Source organism: Bubalus kerabau, chromosome 4 (genome assembly GCF_029407905.1).
Source record: "Bubalus kerabau isolate K-KA32 ecotype Philippines breed swamp buffalo chromosome 4, PCC_UOA_SB_1v2, whole genome shotgun sequence".
NCBI lineage: Eukaryota > Metazoa > Chordata > Mammalia > Artiodactyla > Bovidae > Bubalus > Bubalus kerabau.
The window spans coordinates 55,100,273-55,118,096 of record NC_073627.1 but is presented as its reverse complement, the minus strand read 5'-3'; positions in this window follow the sequence as shown (position 1 = coordinate 55,118,096).

Genomic DNA, 17,824 nt, shown 5'->3' with positions numbered 1-17,824 from the left:
TGATCCAATACTTCTCAGATGGGGGGCTGGGAGTCACAGGGACTTGTGGGATAACTTCCAAGCAGGCTATAGAACCTCATCTGCTGAGCTTCAAAGACCTACATGTTGAGACCAGCACAGTGCACGTATGAAAAACTGGGTGAATTGGTTCCCTTGATAATCCTGAACTCCTTTTCTTCCAGCCCTTGAGAAATTGCTGCAAAGCTGGACAGCTGAACCTTCAGCAATCTGAGCAGCTGTTCCAGGGTAGCAGTCATTAAAACAATACTCTAAAAAGTTCAAAAATGAAAATGTAAAAGTGATGTGTGATACGGTTCTAGGATCCTCTGACTCTGAGAAGTAAAAACTTAAGACAGTAGCTGTTGTACGCCGTGTGCGTGATTATTACCTCACTGACCACGGAATGGTAATGGGCTTACCAGTGTGCAAAGGTCCCGGGAGGACACGAGATTCACCAGGGCACAAGGAAGGCAGTTACAGAACGTCGGTTCCCACCCTAGAACCTCCACATTATTAGTCACTCTCTAAGTCACCATGGCTATCTGTTACTATTATGGTTAATTTAATCAGCTCTTTGGCCCACAAAATTTTTAATCTAAAGCTTAGTCTTCTTAGCTGCATAAAAAACACAAATGGTCTTGCTTAGTTATTTCGGGATAATGCCAATTGAATTCAAACAGGTCAACTGAGCCCAAATCAATAACCCTCAAACTTAGTATTTCTTACAGTAATTAGGTGAATAAGAAATAGTTCACATCAAATTACTGTTGATAATAGTACCTTACATTTGCAATCTTCAAAGACAATTCTCATATATTATTTCATTTCAAGTAGGCAGGCTATTTATTACTATTATCCCCATTTTACTCCTGAGGACACAGACTCAAAGAGGTTAAGCAAGTTTCCTTAAGGTCACAAAGCTAAGAAGGACCAGAGCTGAGACTGAACACAGGATTACTGAGAGCTCTTTTCACTCTAGGATGCTGCCACTCATTTTAGAATGTACTTTATGCCTTATTATCATATTATATCATATGTGGATACTGTGCAAAGAGCACTATTCGGTGGGCATAATTATCTTCAATTACCTGATTGGTGATAGAAATTATGCACTTAGGCCAGAAGGTCTCCAGTTATACATAAAGTTAGAAGATAATGAAGTAACTCTACCCTAAGGGAACCCAAGAAATGCTCTGATAATTCAAAAGGAGAAAAGTCCTCATCAAGGGAGTTCGATTGCTTCCACAACAACTGCCTAATCAGGGAGCATTCAACAGGTGGCCCATGGGGTAATTTACATTTCTGGGAAAAAGAAAAAGCAGTGGGGACAATGGCAACTCCTCACTCCTGGAAATGCTGCCTGGCGTTCTGACTTCAGAGACACACTCCTGCTATCTTTCGGGTAGATCATACCTTCCTTCATGCTTACTAGGTGTATAACTGCACAAGAAAACTTCCAAATGATAAATTACCAAGTGATTCATCATCATTAATCAACCCTCACAAAAATCTTGGAAACCAAGTGGACCAGGGAGTTACATCTCCTCCATTTGTAACAGTAACCACTGAATGCTGTGCAAAGACTACCTTAGAGGTCAATGGGAGAACTAGCATTAGTCTTCCTGAACCGGAACATCCAAGTCCCAACCCGGGGTGTATGCACCCACTGTTCGGGTGTCAGCTACTGTAGTTTCTGGGTAGAGGTTGGCAACAGGAGAAAATCAGAACTTCTGGCAGCATTTACAAGGCAGGTGCAGTCATAAAGAACTTGACTTTTGATTCCATTGTCTCTGCCAGGACAGGTGGTTTGGTAGAAGTATGGAATCCTGCCAGACAGGCTCCAATTCAAACATCCCTTTAGAAAACAAAACAATAAAAATGGAAACAAAATGCCAAATCCTGTTCCATACCTTGAAGACTGATACTGCCTGAAAAACGGCATTTTCTATAATAACATTAATGTGGTTCAATCATACATCAACTCAGGAAGAAATGACATGACGAAAATGAAAGGTCTGCTGCAGGTTGGGTGCTTCCCTTATATTTCAAGTTATTCCTGTATATAAGCTAAAGGGACACACGTTTCAGTGAATTTTCTCCATATATTCTTAGTGTTTAAAAAGCCTCAAACCAATATAGTGTGGACCCTATATAAACTATGGCCTGCAGGTGACGCTGATGTGTGGGTCCATCGACTGTGAGAAGCGTGCCGCTCATGGAGGATGCTGATAATGGAGGAGGCTCTGCATGCACGGAAAGCGGGGGTGTGTGGTCGATTGCTATACCTTCCTCTCAGTTTCGCTGTGAACCTAAAACTCCTGGGCCGTGCCGTGCCGTGCTTAGCTGCTCAGTCATGTCTGACTCTTTGCAACCCCATGGACTGTAGCCCACCAGGCTCTTCTGGAATCGTGGAGTGGGTTGTCATGCCCTCCTCCAGGGCATCGTCCCAACCCAGTGATTGAACCCAGGTCTCCTGCATTGTAGATGGATTCTTTAGGTCTGAGCCACCAGAGAAGACCAAACCTAAAACTCCTAATTAAATAAAGTCTTGGGACCTCCCCGGGGCTCCACTAGCTGGGACTCCATGCTCCCAGCGTGGCAGGTGCTAGAGTTCAATCCCTGGTCGTTCACATACTGCAACTCAAGATCCCATGTGCTGCAGCCAAATACGTAAGCATTTAAAAAATAGAGTCTTAAAACAATCAAAAACAAGTAAATGAAATAAAACCCCTCAAAATTACAGTCTAATATCTGCGTAGGAGTAACACAGGCAAGTTAGCACTACCGAGTAGAATAAAAACCTTTGGTAAATCCTGCTTACCCCACCCATTCTGACTGAGTTTCCTAGTACTATAAACTAGTGTACTTAAAGTTTTGTGAGAATGGTCAGTTAATGAGTCCATCAAAGAGGCTGTATTTCTCTCTTAAAAAAAAAAACACAAAAAACTATAGCATGTTAGTTCAGAACAGAGTAAAATATAAAGAACTGTTTCTGATGGCAAGGACAGATCACTGACAATTTTAGCAGGTCTGTCTTCAGGGCAAGCCCTTGTGATTGATGATGTAGGCTCCTAACCACAAGGTGGCCACAAGAAGGCCCCGAGGAGGAATGCCCAGAGAACCCTGTGGGCACTGTAGCTGCCGCTACTGAAATTGTGAGCATTCTTGCTGTTCCTGGAATTCTATTTCCAACCACTACTTTGTGGTTGCAGTGAAGGGATAGAAAGAGACTGGAAATCTTCTAGAGCAATATTCTTTTCTGTTCATATTCACAGAGCCAAGAGTAAAATAACAACAATGTACTTTACCCAGGGCATAATTCTGCCTAAATCTGCTTGATCCACCACTTTATTTTTCCTGATTCTTGTTTTTGTTGTTGTTAGAAGAAAAGATAATCTGCAAATGGGTTCCAGAAAAACTGGAAAAAATTCGTGGATTCGAGAGAAGGATATTTAAGGAGCCATAATCTGAGAACAATACCCTGTAAATGTCCCTAAATGCAAGAACCAAAATATCAAGTGAATCATTGTTCTTACCCAGAAAATAATTTCTTAAAGTTACAGTCTTAATTTTCCTTAAATGATAAATTCCCCCTAGTCAGGCCCCAGAGATGAGACTACGAAGCTGGTGCTTAACATGGTCGTGCCTTTTTACGCCTGACTCAACCCAACAGTTTAAGTTCCTCCTTCATTTACCTGCCAAGACCTGAGTTCAGGCCCTGGGGTGCTGAGGGTTTCCTTTGTGGGAGAAAGTGACATCATCACCACCTCGGAGGCAGTGGGGGAATGCAGGGAATGCGGCTCCCAACACTGGTGATATCATCAACCGTCCTGGGAGAAGAGTTGAAGTACTGAAGGTCAAAAAAGAGGGGGTTTTGTTTCGAGTTTATCAGTAGTTTCTGATGTTCCCTAATATCAGATTTTAAAAGGGTAGGTGGAATAAAGGTACCTTTCCCCTTGCTAAGAACGTCAAGAACCAAACATACAGGAGTTAAGTCCTGACAGAGCTGCTCAGCTCATTTGTATCTTACCGGGGTACCTTACATCCAACCAAGGAAAAACAGAGCCTTGGTTACATTAGGCTCTCTCCCAGCCCTTAAATGAGTATATTCTTTGGGAAACTTGCTAATGTTGCAAGTTTGCATTCAAAATAAACTCTAGGCACTCACATAATCCCCCAGTCTCCTCCAAACTTTCTTTGATGTCCAACAACTAAGGACAAGAATCTTTGATTAGAAAACAATTTCTTTGGTTGGAAAAAAATTCTTTGCAGGGCGTGAACAGCAGGAGAAAGAAAAGATTTTTCTGAAGTGCAAACTAGTTGGAAACCCCCTGGGGAAAGAATCTGATTCCCAGTCTTTGAGAGGAACGGGCCTGCCTGTACAAGCCGCCTCCGCTGCTGGCCTCTGAGAAGGCGCTTTTGTGTCTACTGTAGGGCCCTCAGCAACAGCACGGCAGCCCTTCTCTTTATTTTTGCCAGCGGAAGTTTTCCAACTCTGGGGACACACAATGCAGAAAGTCACGGTTTAATAACAAGGCACAGTTACTAATCAGATGGCCCCACTTCCACTCCTTCCAAATGCCTCCATATGCTCACACACTAACGCTCTAACCCCCAACTCCATACAGGAACACCCATCAGCTTTTCTGAAATTAGTCTAACTAGTCAGCTTACTTATAATAATTCAACTTTACAAATTATTTTAGGAGCAGGTTCATAATCTTCCTTTTACTACCATGGTTCTGGGCTCTCTCTGGCCTTTTCAAGCCTTTCCAAAGGTTTGGTCACATTCACTTAGACATAAGCCAGTCATTGATGTCAGTGTGGTTTGGTCACTGGGACAGCCTTGATGAAGGATTTAGAATAGGGGTCCTCAATCTACTACGCGTATTTTAAAACTCCCCCCATAAAAGTCCTTTCTATGTGTGTTAACTGAATGCAAACACAGTATAGGACCAAAGGACTAAAGTGCAACTGAGCCTAGAGCTTAGTTTGGCTACTAATTTGTTGTGTGACTTTAAGGAATTTGGTCAGAATTTTTGGGGACCAAAAAAATCTGTGACCACCTACCAAATAAATCTTATCTCAAGGGGGAAAAAATAAGCAAATTACGTGCCCTTTTGTTTAATAAGTCTATTTCTGAAATAAGTATAACTTCTAAATGTCTAGAGCTGGAAAGAAACTTAAAGGTTATTTACTTATCCCACCAACCCTAACCCAACAGATGAAAGGTTAAATGACTTGCCTTTATCTTTTAAATGGTCACAAGGCACCTGTGAACTTTTCGTCTGTCCAAAGGGAGACAACTAAATTTCAAATAATCTCTGACAACAATAAAGATATGATGTATACAATACAGTTTACCAAGTTCACAGTAGGGAATAACCTAATGTTTTTGTCATAGCGGACAGGTAAATTACACTAAAACCAAGAGAATGAGAATAACAGTTAATATTGACTAAAGTCAATGATAATAATAAAAGCCTTGGTATTGAAGGCATTTTCTAAATATAGATGACATTCAAATATTTTTCCTCCAATTAAATAAATTAATTTAAAAAATATTTTTCACCTTCTATATAGTCCTAGTGTTTATTTTTTCTTTTGTGCAGTTTATGAAGATTTAAAATGAGCCAATGAGATCATCAATTCAAACAGAACTCCCAATGTGTTGAACTCTGTTTAAAGCTAAAATTTTTTATTTAATTTTACTACAATTTAACAGGAACTTCTCATTTTAGAAAGCCAGTTTGCGATTTGAAAAGAAAGCCAATTGTGTTTAGTTATTTGGACCTCTAAAGAAAATGCTACTGATGAGTATTATACATACAGGAATATTTATACAGGCAATATTATAACCTATACTTAACTGATAAAAGTGAAAATTAGAAGGTATGACTGTTTGGGCTGTAACTGTCCTCTAGATTTCAACTACTTGAAGTTGCCTGGGTTAAAATTTTACGTTTTTTGTTTACTTTTTCTTCAATCATAGAGGACCTCGAGACAGAATCACCACAGTCATTTGAATGACTCCTGAGAAGATGGAAACTGGCACTATAATGGCATTTATGCCTGCACTTCATGTTTGGCGTTCATCACACACTGCTTTCCACTGTTAAAGCTGCATCTCCTCAGTCGGTCTAGGCAAGGGGGCTGGCCTTGGTATTCCCATAGGACCTGCCACAGAGTATGGAAGGGAAGACCCCACAGTAGAGACCCCAAGAATAAGACATGGAGAGACTCCAGAGCAGTCCCCACTCTCAATAAGGATCTTGGCCTGGAGTTCATAAAGAGCCTCTGTTGCTTTGAAAACACAATGCAGGACAAAAGGCCGCCTGGCGCAGTGAGTCCCTGGCATAACTTCCTGTATGCACAGGCACGGGTAAAGTAATGCTGAGTTGCAGCAAGGTATTTTTCTGTCTGTTCACTTGTTTTTAAGTACGCCTTCTAGTTGAGTAGGGATCAAAGACGAAAGAGACCCTACGGCACTCCATAATATCTTCTTAATGGAATGTTCAGGGAGAAAATCTCTGCCAACATCTGCTTTTTAATCTTCCCACAATGACCCAAAGAAGTTTAAAATACATAAATAAGGTTTGCTAAAAATGCTGGCCAGTAAGATATGGCAGTAGATTGACTGGCAAAGCACTAATCTGAGTTTATTTCTTCCTCTGTAAAATGAAATGATTGGATTAGGGTTTTTTCTAACTTGAAATCTGATGATTATATTTTAATTTCAAATGGGGGCTATTCCTCTGCCCTCCCACCCAAAACTGTATTTTACCCCAGGTAAGGAAAACTGAATAGGAACTAATTTCAGTAAAAGACCAATAAAGTCCTTCACAAAATTTAAAAAGAATTAGGCCACAAGATTTTTAAAGTTAGATTAGCCAATATGATTCTAAGCAGAAGATATAACAGCGAAAGAACTCAAAACTGGAAGCATGTGAAAGATTTCTTTTTAAGAATGGATAACTTGTAATACTGTAGAAAGCAGGAGAAAAAAGAATGGAAATCTATGATCATTTTTTAGGAAACAGCAAGATTAGTAGGCATAAAACATAAGGTCTTCAGTCTTCTCCAAATTATTTTACAGAAATAAAGCAACAGAGTTTCTCAATTATCAATTATCATCAGTTAGTTATGCACAATAGTACCCTTTTGATATATTAGCATGCACAAAATTGATAGGTAACGATAACTGACTATGCTATTTAAAATTACAGTAATATATGGTTGATTTCCATCATAATAGAAGTGCTCTAGATTTTTAAAAAACAAACAGGGGTCTTGAAGATAGTTATATTGCCATCCCGAAGAAAGATCACTGCTTCAGATTCAGGATCATAATATCTAAATAAGATAATTTCCTATCTCCAGGAAAAATGTGAGACTTTGTGTTTACCATTTTAAAAACCCTAATTTAAATCACTTTGATTATTTTGGTGTTTCTGAATTTGAAATTAAATACAAACTCTAATATATTAAAAAATATCAAAAGAAAATGAACTGTAATGTTAAGAACCCAGATAAAAAGAAGAGTATGTAAAGTAGCTTATCTGTTATTTAAAAACAAACATGCAAGAAATAATGAAAGTTTTTTAAAGAGATTCAAAGTTTTCCGTTATAGCAAACAGAAACTGAATGGCCCAAGGCCTCCTACCTTAGGAAAAACAATGGGGCTTAAAGGACAGAAGACAGATGTGGAAAAGTCACTAGTTAGCTGGTTTTACAGCTCTGTTCTCTGACTTCAGGGACCAAACAGGCACCCAGGGCCACAACTGTTCTGCTTATATCAAAACAAATTAGTACAATATCTTTTATTCTTATGTGCCTATGAGTGAAACCACCATGATGAAGGGTTGTAAGGAAATGGCACCCCACTCCAGTATTCTTGCCTGGAAAATCCCACGGACGGAGGGGAGCCTGGTGGGCTACAGTCCGTGGGGTTGCAACGAGTCGGACATGACTGAAGGGACTTAGCACACACACACACACAGGCATTTCTTGATGCAGTTTCACTTAATATTTGGAGAGCACAATTCCTTAACTACACATAAGCAGTCTTTGTCAAATACCAATTTTTGTATCTAAGGTCATCTTAGGTCAGGCCAACCTTCTTATAACTGCACCGTAATACTGTTGTCTGTCTGACTTCTATTAATGTATACAAAGACTTTTCAAATTAACTAAACTCAAGGTAAGTTAGTTTTGAGAATTTGGTTTCATTTCTGAAATAACTGGGATTATTCTAGGATAACAGCTCTTAATCTAGAATCTTTAGATTCTTACATGTGTCTCAGAGATTCTCTCCACTGGGATTTTATGCAAAATTGTACATTAAGTACATATGGTCAATAACTTCCATCACATTTTCAAAGGGGCCAGTGACCCCCCACCTCCAAAAAAAAAGATTGAAAGCCACTGTGTTAGGGTATCTCAGGATCAGAATTGGGATTCACAAGCCCCAAGGACTAAGAAGGTAAGGTCCTTTGGATGCATGCTAATATCTTATAATTGGGTTTCCCAGGTGGTTCAGTGGTAAAGAATCTGCCTGCTAATGCAGAAGACATGGGTTCAAGATCCTTGGGTTGGGAAGATGCCCTGGATGAGGAAATGATAGCCCACTCCAGTATTCTTCTTGCCTGGAAAATTCCATGGACAGAGGAGCCTGGTGGGCTACACCCCAGGGGGGTCGCAAAGAATCAGACATGACAGCACAGCACACACGCACACACCATCTTATAATCACAGATTTTACATCAGTACCCCAAGACATTTTTCTTGGAAAATGAGAATTTCCTAAAAAGTAGGGATTGGGCTAGTTATTAAAACTAAGTAAGTGCTGTGTAAAGGATATTGATTATACCAAACAAATCGCTTATAGCCATGTTTACAGTTTGAAAATGACCATCAAGGAGACAGTATGCTGTCAGTGATAAGTCAGAGAGAGAACAGAGTGCAGCATGCTCTACCAAGCCCAAAGCACTCACAATAATCGACTTCAAAAAATGTACTTAAAAAATGTGATGAGATAAATAAGTCTGTTTTATCCTAGAGTGATCTCTGACCAATCACAGCCACTCGGCACCACCATAATGTTCCTTATATTCATTCAATAAATATTTATTGAGTACCTCCTATGGGAAAAGTACCAAGTACACTAAAGCCCTGTTCCCCAAAACACAGCTCTGAACTGAAGAGATGAAAGCCTTGCTTTCACAGAGCTCACAGCCTCCTGAGGGGAGACAGCATAAAAGTGTGCCACATTGCAGGAAGTTTACAAAGCAAAGCAAAGCAGGGGCGGAGAAGAGGAGCCCTGGGGGAACAGGAAGAGTCCCTCAGAACAGGCCCAGGAAGGCCTCACCGAGAAGGTGTATTTGACACTTGGGGCTGACATTTGAGGGACTAAGAGAAGAAAGTGCTTGGGATGTAAGTGGGACGAGGCAGTGGAAAGGCCCTGAGGTGGGAGCAGGCCTGGCTTAGCTGAAGGACAACAAGGTCACAGCGACTGGAGCAGAGTGAGGGCTGAGGAGGCAAGAGGTCCAGGTGCCAGGCCAGATCCTGCAGGCCCTCAGCAGCTCATTGTAAAAACTCTGGCTCCAACTCCAGCAATTCTCAACAAAACAATGAATGCAGGTCACAGAGTCAGCTCAGAGGGCTTCCGAGACATAAAGTTGGCACCCTGCTTCACCAATAGCTGAATCACCAAATTGAGCAACACAGGTCCCAATAGAGGATATTGGGACCATATCCCACATCTCAGCCATTGACAGAATTTTAGCTTTTGAGGATTTCCCTGAGAAAAGCACATCCTTGGATAACTTAAAAAGTGGACTATTCATCTATCTCCTGCAAAGTATACAGGGTCCATTTATTTCTGTGTAACTTTGTTCTAAGATAATTAACTTGCTTTCTCTCTCATTAAGTTTCCTTTTCTACAAAATGGAATATCACCTGTATTTGGTTTGCAAGTATTTGTGAATCATTTTAAGCTCCTTGGAAGAAAATCACTACAGAAATTTGATGGAATATCATCATACACTTCTCTAACAACAATACCCTGCTATCAATTCTGGTTCCTGACAGAACATTTATAATAGTACATTGCTCATTTATAACATCTTTTCCTCTATTGGAGAAGGAAATGGCAACCCACTCCAGTGTTCTTGCCTGGAGAATCCCAGGGACGGGGGAGCCTGGTGGGCTGCCGTCTGTGGGGTCGCACAGAGTTGGGCACGACTGAAGCGACTTAGCAGCAGCAGCAGCAAGGGAGAGCGGGAAGCACATAAAAGTTCCAATAAATACTTCTCAGTGGATAAAATGTAAAGGCTTTTTTTTATTGAAAACAAAAACAAAACCTTGAGCCTCAGGGATATCTTTAAAACTGTGTAAAAAGTTAACTATGACTAATTTGTAGATAAAGAAAATTACAACACACACACACACACACACACACTGTTTACCACAAAAACCAAGGAAATGCCTATTCCTGGAATCAGCTCAAAGGACACTAAATAGCCTGATAGGGGCAATAACCAAGGGCACAGCTCATTCATTACTTCCTACAACCAGACAGATTTATGAATTTGAACTTACAACAATTCTGCGGGATTTCCACATGAAGTACAGAATGATTATATATACAAATCTGTCTGATGGGTACTTTTACATAAGTGAGATATCTCCTTAACCTGAAAAACTATCAATAAAAATATCTGCAGCTTCCTTCTCTCTTCTGGGTGCCACGCTTCTGACAACAAAGCCAAGTCAAGCTGGGATCCCAGGAGGCAAGCACCTCGGCCTGCCTGTGTGCATAGAGGGTTTACATCCGATGGTATACTTCTGACTCCATTCCAAAGTCAACTATAAATTAACTGAATTTTCTGCACCCCCCCACTAACATAAATAACTGAGAGTTGACTGTACTTCAAATAGTTATACTTCTTTTAAAGGCTGGCCTCAAAGCTACAAAATCTTTGAAATCTCTGCTTCCAAGAAGCTCTGACTTGAGCAATGACAGCTAGATGCATGCTACTTCAAAGCTTATTATTTCATGTTCCTATGTTAGATAACTTACTGTTATAAAATGAAGAGAAAGGTAATGATAATTGTTACACTAAAACAGATATACCAAGTAAATAACATTCTGATTTACAAATGTCTTTGTAAATGAAGCTCAAATGAAGAGAAATAGAAGAAATACATATAGTTTGGATTAACTGCAGAGAACAGTACTCATCATTTGCATTCTCTTCTGTTCTGGAAATAAATTCATCATTTATATAAGGCCTACCCTGGTGTTCATCTGCAGCATTTTAGATGTACAAAATTTTAGAGTGAGAAAAGCATGAGCTCTGGGGTTCAAGCTCCAGCTGTGCCACTTACTTTTAGACTTTGGCAAATAGCTTGAGACTCACTTTGAGCCTCCATTTCTTTACCTATAATATGTGAAAATAAAAGTACTGTATGTCTACTGTATGATATCACTTATATGTGGAATCTAAAAAATACAACAACTAGTGAATATAACAACAAAAAAAGAAGAAGACTCACAGAGAACGAACTAGTGGCTCTCCCAGTGGGGGCAGGGAGGAGGAGCGGCAATACAGGGCTGGAAGAGTAGGAGGTACCAGTATTACGTATAAAATAAGCTACAAGGACATACTGTACAACACAGGGAATATAGCCAATATTTTATAATAACTATAAATGGAGTCACACCTTCAATAATTGTGAATCACTATATTGTATATTTGTAACTTATATGCTGTCCAGTGTGCGCTTAGTCGTGTCTGACTCTTGCGACCCCATAGACTGTAGCCTGCCAGGCTCCTCTGTTCATGGGATTCTTCAGTCCAGAATACTGGGGTGGGTTGCCATTTCCTTCTCTAGGGCATCTTCCCAACCCAGGAATCGAACCCGGGTCTTCTGCCTTGCAGGTAGATTCTTTACCGACTGAGCTACGAGGGAAGCCCTGTGACTTATATAATATTGTACATTAACTCTACTTCAGCTAAAAACACAATTAAAAAACATCTGCCCTAGTCTTAAAAAAAAAAAAGGACTGTATTTCTCTCTCGAAGGTATAGTGAAGATTCAGTGAGCTAATACATGTAAAGTGCATGGCACGTTAAAGTTCAGTTATGCAGGTGCAAATCTAAAGCCTAGAAAGGTAAAAACTATCTTGTCACCCAACTACTTAGTGGCAGGATTGGAGCTAAAAGTCAAGTCCCTTTAGTTATAGTTTAATCACTTTGTCAACTGCAAGTTTGCTATACAGCATTGTCTCTCTGGCTTTGGCCAAAACTTAAACTATGAAGTTTTCTCTTCCTCCCCAAAACGTTCACTTCAGGCCCTGACTACAAATAAAGCGAGAATGCAAAGGTAGGATAACTATGTGTTGACTAATAGGTAAACGAAGGGGCAAGCAGAGACACCGCAAGGGGGAATTTGTCCAGGAGGTGTTCTCTGCTGCTGGCCAAATGCTGCACTACCACAGCTTCCACTGTAGGTCTGAAGCCTCAGGGCAGCACATTCTAATCTTGATCATAACTTTAACCTGGAGTCTAAGAAAATCCAGGACAACCAGCTGAGCAGGAAGAATGTGATGGTGAAAGAATCAGTGACCTCTCCTGCGCTACACTAAGATCCTCTTGGGCTTCTGCTTTGAGGAGAAGGAAAATGAATTTTGGGTTGTCCCTCTAAGTCACGTTTATTAATAAAGAGCAAGAATGGAGAAAGAAAACAGGACTGTAATCATTTTTAGAAGTGGCAGCAACAATATCACTAAGAAATAATATAAACAAATGTTGATAAGAGGTTAACAAACCAGAAAGCTGGGCAATGGGACAGCACATAAGCTCCAGCTCATTTTCCTTCTACAGTTGTATAAACCAGGAGAAAAAAAGAGTATATTCGAAAGAATGGTCAAAACAATAACAATAATAGTGTAATCGCTCCCAGTGTCTTTATCACACTGCCAAGTAATTAGTTTCCTTGACATGAATTTGTGTGTGTGTGTGTCCCCCACATTCTGCTTTTTCTTTGAGATATAACTGATATATAACACTGTATTATTTGCAGGTGTATAATATGATGACATACATATATATTGTGAAATGATCCCCACAATAAGTTTAGTTAACATCCATCATTACTTGTAATTATAAAAAAAATTTTTTTTGGACCTGGATTTTTGATGGCTAGTTAGGGAAATACTGAGATGGAAGAGTGGTAGAAGGTTATCCTAAATATAAACATTAAATGGGAAACAGATTTAAAAAGGAGCAGGAAATCAGAAAAGAGGGCGAGACAGGATTTTGGCAAATGTAGAGGAAAGCTAAGAAGTAGACACTTTAAAGACAATGGCAAACCCGTACAGGGATTTGAAATAATACGGTTGTGCAGAGAAGCAGCTCTTGGGCCAAATAGGAAGGAAAACAATATAATTTGGTCAAGACTTAGATGGGGAGTTTTGAAACGGACAAGAGACGATTTGAGAAATCAAAGAAATATGGCCAAGGCAACATTTCCTCTTTTATTTTGACTTTCTTATAGTACTTTAGAGAGAATATTATCATTTAAGACTCTGAACATATACTGTACAATGGATATAACTCTTGGTAAAGAGAAAACTGAGGAATAAGAATCAGGACAAAAATCCACCAAGACCTGGTCTTGTATATATAGTCATCAGATGAAGCTGAGACAGACAAAATTATTTTAGGAGAAAGTTCTGTGGTCTATTTTATTATTAAACAGAATAATAATATCTGGGGTACACCATCACAGATGTTTCTCTTTGTTTAAGGAAAATCCAAACTAATACAAATGAAAATCCAGTTAATTTGGTCCTTATGAAATAGTACATACAATGAAATAACTGAACAAAATGTAAAGACATGTCAGATATTAGGAAACTTCTGGAAATTACAGAAACCACAATAAGGCAGTCATCATTATTTTTTTAAATCATTGTCCTCATAACTTCACATTTCCCAATGCATTGCATGCCCAATTTTACAAAGCCTTAACTGTATCTTTGAAGATAATCAAGCTTAACAGGCAGCTAGAATAATTCATAGGTAGAAGGATATATAGAATTATCCAAAATTCTGCAACGCCAACAGAGAAAACTGTCTTTGGATTTGTGATACCAGGGGACAGATATCCACCAAGAAAGCTAAAGTGCAGCAAAGCACAGCTCTAGGACATTTAAACAGAACTTGAGCTGAGTGGAAGGCTTGGTTAACCACAGTTGAGTAAACCTGTGTTGCAGTGTAATCTGATAAGGAACAAACAGCATGGATTCTAGAAGTTTACACCATGTGTCCCTAACACGCTAGACTTCTTTGAAAGAGTTAATCAAATAGTGGATAAAAAAGAACTGATGCAGCTCATTCAAAAGTTTTTTTTTAAGTCTCTCATAAGAGATTATTAAGAAAACTTAGTAATTATTGTGGATTAAAACTTGATTAATAGACAATAAACCAGGACCAATACTGAAAATCTCCAAAGATTAATACTAAGCTAGTATACAAATTTATTACTGACCCTGACACAGAAGAAGCTTGCACGGAGAGAAAAGGTGAAGAAAAGACTGAAAGCTGCCAATGATGCAAACTATCTACTGGAAAGCCTGGAAAGGTCCTGCTAAATAACAATGAAGTTCGCTCTTCACAAAGTGAATAAGCAATACTTAAAGGACAGTGATAGACTCAAAGTTAATATGTGGAGAAAAAGGATTAAGCAACACTTACCAGTATGAGAAAAAGGGCAAAATAGAAGACATGATAAAGATTGACAAAGTAATAAATCGCAAAGAGAATGCCAGCTAATATCTCTTACATACCTTTTCCTTTATGAATATACAGAAACTTTACATAGAGATGTATTATAATAGAAGACAAAAAATTTAAAATAAAAGAGGACACTATTTAACGCAGCATATAATTAACCCATTGAACATGCTGCCACAGGATATTAAGGCACAAAGCTTAGTACAGCTTCCAAGGCCTCAGAGCTACCAGAATATGATTCCGTCCTGAAATAACTTAGGGCAAGAAATGAAAATGGAGTACATACCTCATGCTTCAGGGTATTAACCAGGCAAAGTCAAGAAGGAAGTTTCCTTCCTAATTGTTGTATTCAAAATGATTTATGGTTTCAACGTTTAGATATTCCGAAGTCTGTCCTAAAGTTCAAATTAAATAGACTCTTTTCCAAAAATTCTTACACTATTTTTTCCAGATATATTCTTTTTGCCTATTTTTCTAAATAGCAGAGCCTTCCTTTTCACCCAATTCTTCTTCCACTTCACTTATCCCAGCTTCAAAATATTGCCCAAGAAGTGATCATGAAGAGCCACTAAGATATACATAAAACTCCGTGTTGGGCAAAGAGAGTTCTATAATTTGTTAAATTTTCTCAGCTTTTCCCTTTGGGTGGACCAAAATTTAAATTTATACTATACTTTGGTTCTGTTCATATCACGCAATAAAAATCTGAGCTTGATTTAACATTTTCACCTGTAACCGAGAGCTACAGCAAGAAATGTCCTTTGATAAAATGAATTTTAATCAATAAGTAATATAATTTTATAGAATAAGATACTAGAATGCCACATTAAAAAGGCAGAGCCCTCCAGGCTCTACCTTTGGAGGGTGGGGGTAGGGGGTATGAGCAATTCATCTATGAAATGCTATGGCCTCAGTCAGTTCATCAATTAAACACATATAGAGCAGGCTATGAATGAGTTATAGGCAAAATTCACAACTGCAAAGCCTAAGAAAGTGTCTGAAAAACTCTGTGGGTCAATAAAACACAGATGTTAAATTTAAAATTTTTGAAAATAATAAAATTAAGTGTAGACAAGTCTAAAGTGATCAGGAGGCAGGTTTACAGCTTGTGTCCATTTTGTAATCCAATCCTCTCCATTTGGGGCTTAGCAGTAGGGGGCCACACATGGTATAAGGCCAACCGTAGCATTCAAGCTTGACTGAATTTTAAAAGTGACACAATGATCAAATATGCTCCGAAGGCATTCTAGAACGTCAGTGTGCTGCTGACCATCAAAATCAACCTTAGTGCTCACCTCAAATCTAAAACAGGATATAAGTACACTCTTTGAGTTAATTAAATACAAGCCCATATATTTCATCTATTAAAAAAAAAAAAGTGTCTAGAATATATCACTTGCAAAGAAAGGTCTTATTATGTAATATAGTGTAATACCAGAGTTAAAAATAAGCAGATGATCTTATAAAATACAGCATTTACATTTCTTCTAGAGTATAAACTCAGAATTTGCTTTAGAATGTCAATAAGTAACATGTTTAACAAGATGAAACAAATAGAAAGCCAGGCAGCAGAGCCCTTCTGTGGAATTCGATTTGGGAGACAAAAGAAGGAAGGTATATTTCAAACAGATGGAAAGTGAAAAATAATAAAAGTCATCCTTACCTGCATTAATTTTCCTTCTGCTGGAGTTATTTCAGCAACACCAGCAAACACGCCTTCCAAAGTGAGATTCAGTTTTCCTGTGGGGTCCATTTTCAAGGGGATCACTCTGATAATAGCCTTCTGCTCAGCTGATCTTTCAGACTCCACCGCTGCTGCCAGTACCAGTCCTGTGCGTCCAAAGCCTGCCTGCAGGGTAGCCATCAGCAGCCAGGGCCAGAGGGCAGCCAGCTGTAGCTGGTGGCCACCACTCATGCTACCAGCTGCAGCGATGCACTTCGGCCATACATACTGCTTCCAGTAGCTAAGACCAAACGCAGGTTCTCACATCCAGACAAATGGAGGAAAAGAAACTTCTGCGTCCGTTTCAGAAAGCCGAGTCGTAGTTTTGGCCCTTCCTTTCTCTAAAGTATATTTCCAAGGACAGGTGGTATTCCCGCTCAAGCAGGGAAGAAGGTTATTGTCAGCCTACTTCTGCTTCAGGTATGTCATTTTCTCCCATCTTCACTACGATTAGTAAAGATATCGCACTTCTCTTTGGAATTTTCAGTGTTGCTTGAGGTTGAATGTCACATCCTGAATTTTTATTATGTCAGATCACCTGGTGCTGGTCTTCCATATGCAACAAGTCCTCGAGCCACTAAACCCAATGTTAATGAACAAAACAAGGCAAAGTAAACGACCAAGGCCGTGCATCAAAGGTGAGAGTGAAAAACTCCAGCTCAGAAAATGAAGAGGTGGCCCCTTTAAGTTACAAAACTTGTCAATGGTAAAAGACTAAAGATCACAGAGCTTCTTTTTTAAGGGGAAGAAGAGGGAACAATATTTCAGACCACACCTTGAGAGATGGCCAAAGATGCTACATGTATTCATAAAAGTTTCAACATTAAACTGTATTTCAGTGTAGCCAAAGTTCCAGGCCCACCGAACCTATAACACTTTTCATGAACTTAAATATACTATGAGTTTTAAATTTTCTACCTAGATTTGCCAGTAAGTTAGGTGCTAATTTATGTCTTCACATATTCACAGGATAAATCTGAGCATCACAATCTTTTCCAATTTTCATAATTCGAAGAATATTTGAAAAGGTTGGCTTTCCAATTATCTTTTCCAGTTGAAATTCATATTTCTATCTTTATTTTCCTTTCTATCTTAGGGATTCCTCCTTTTATTCTCCTACTTGAGAATGCCAAGCACTGTGATTTCCCATGAGATGCTTTTGGAAACTACTTTATTATCCAGATCTTATAATCTGTAATTTTCTGGGTTCATAGTAAAACAAAGGACTATTCCTAACACGTTTTCAAATTCCTTGAGGGGGTGGGGAATAAAAGATAGGGGGAGTAAGGAGGTGATTAGT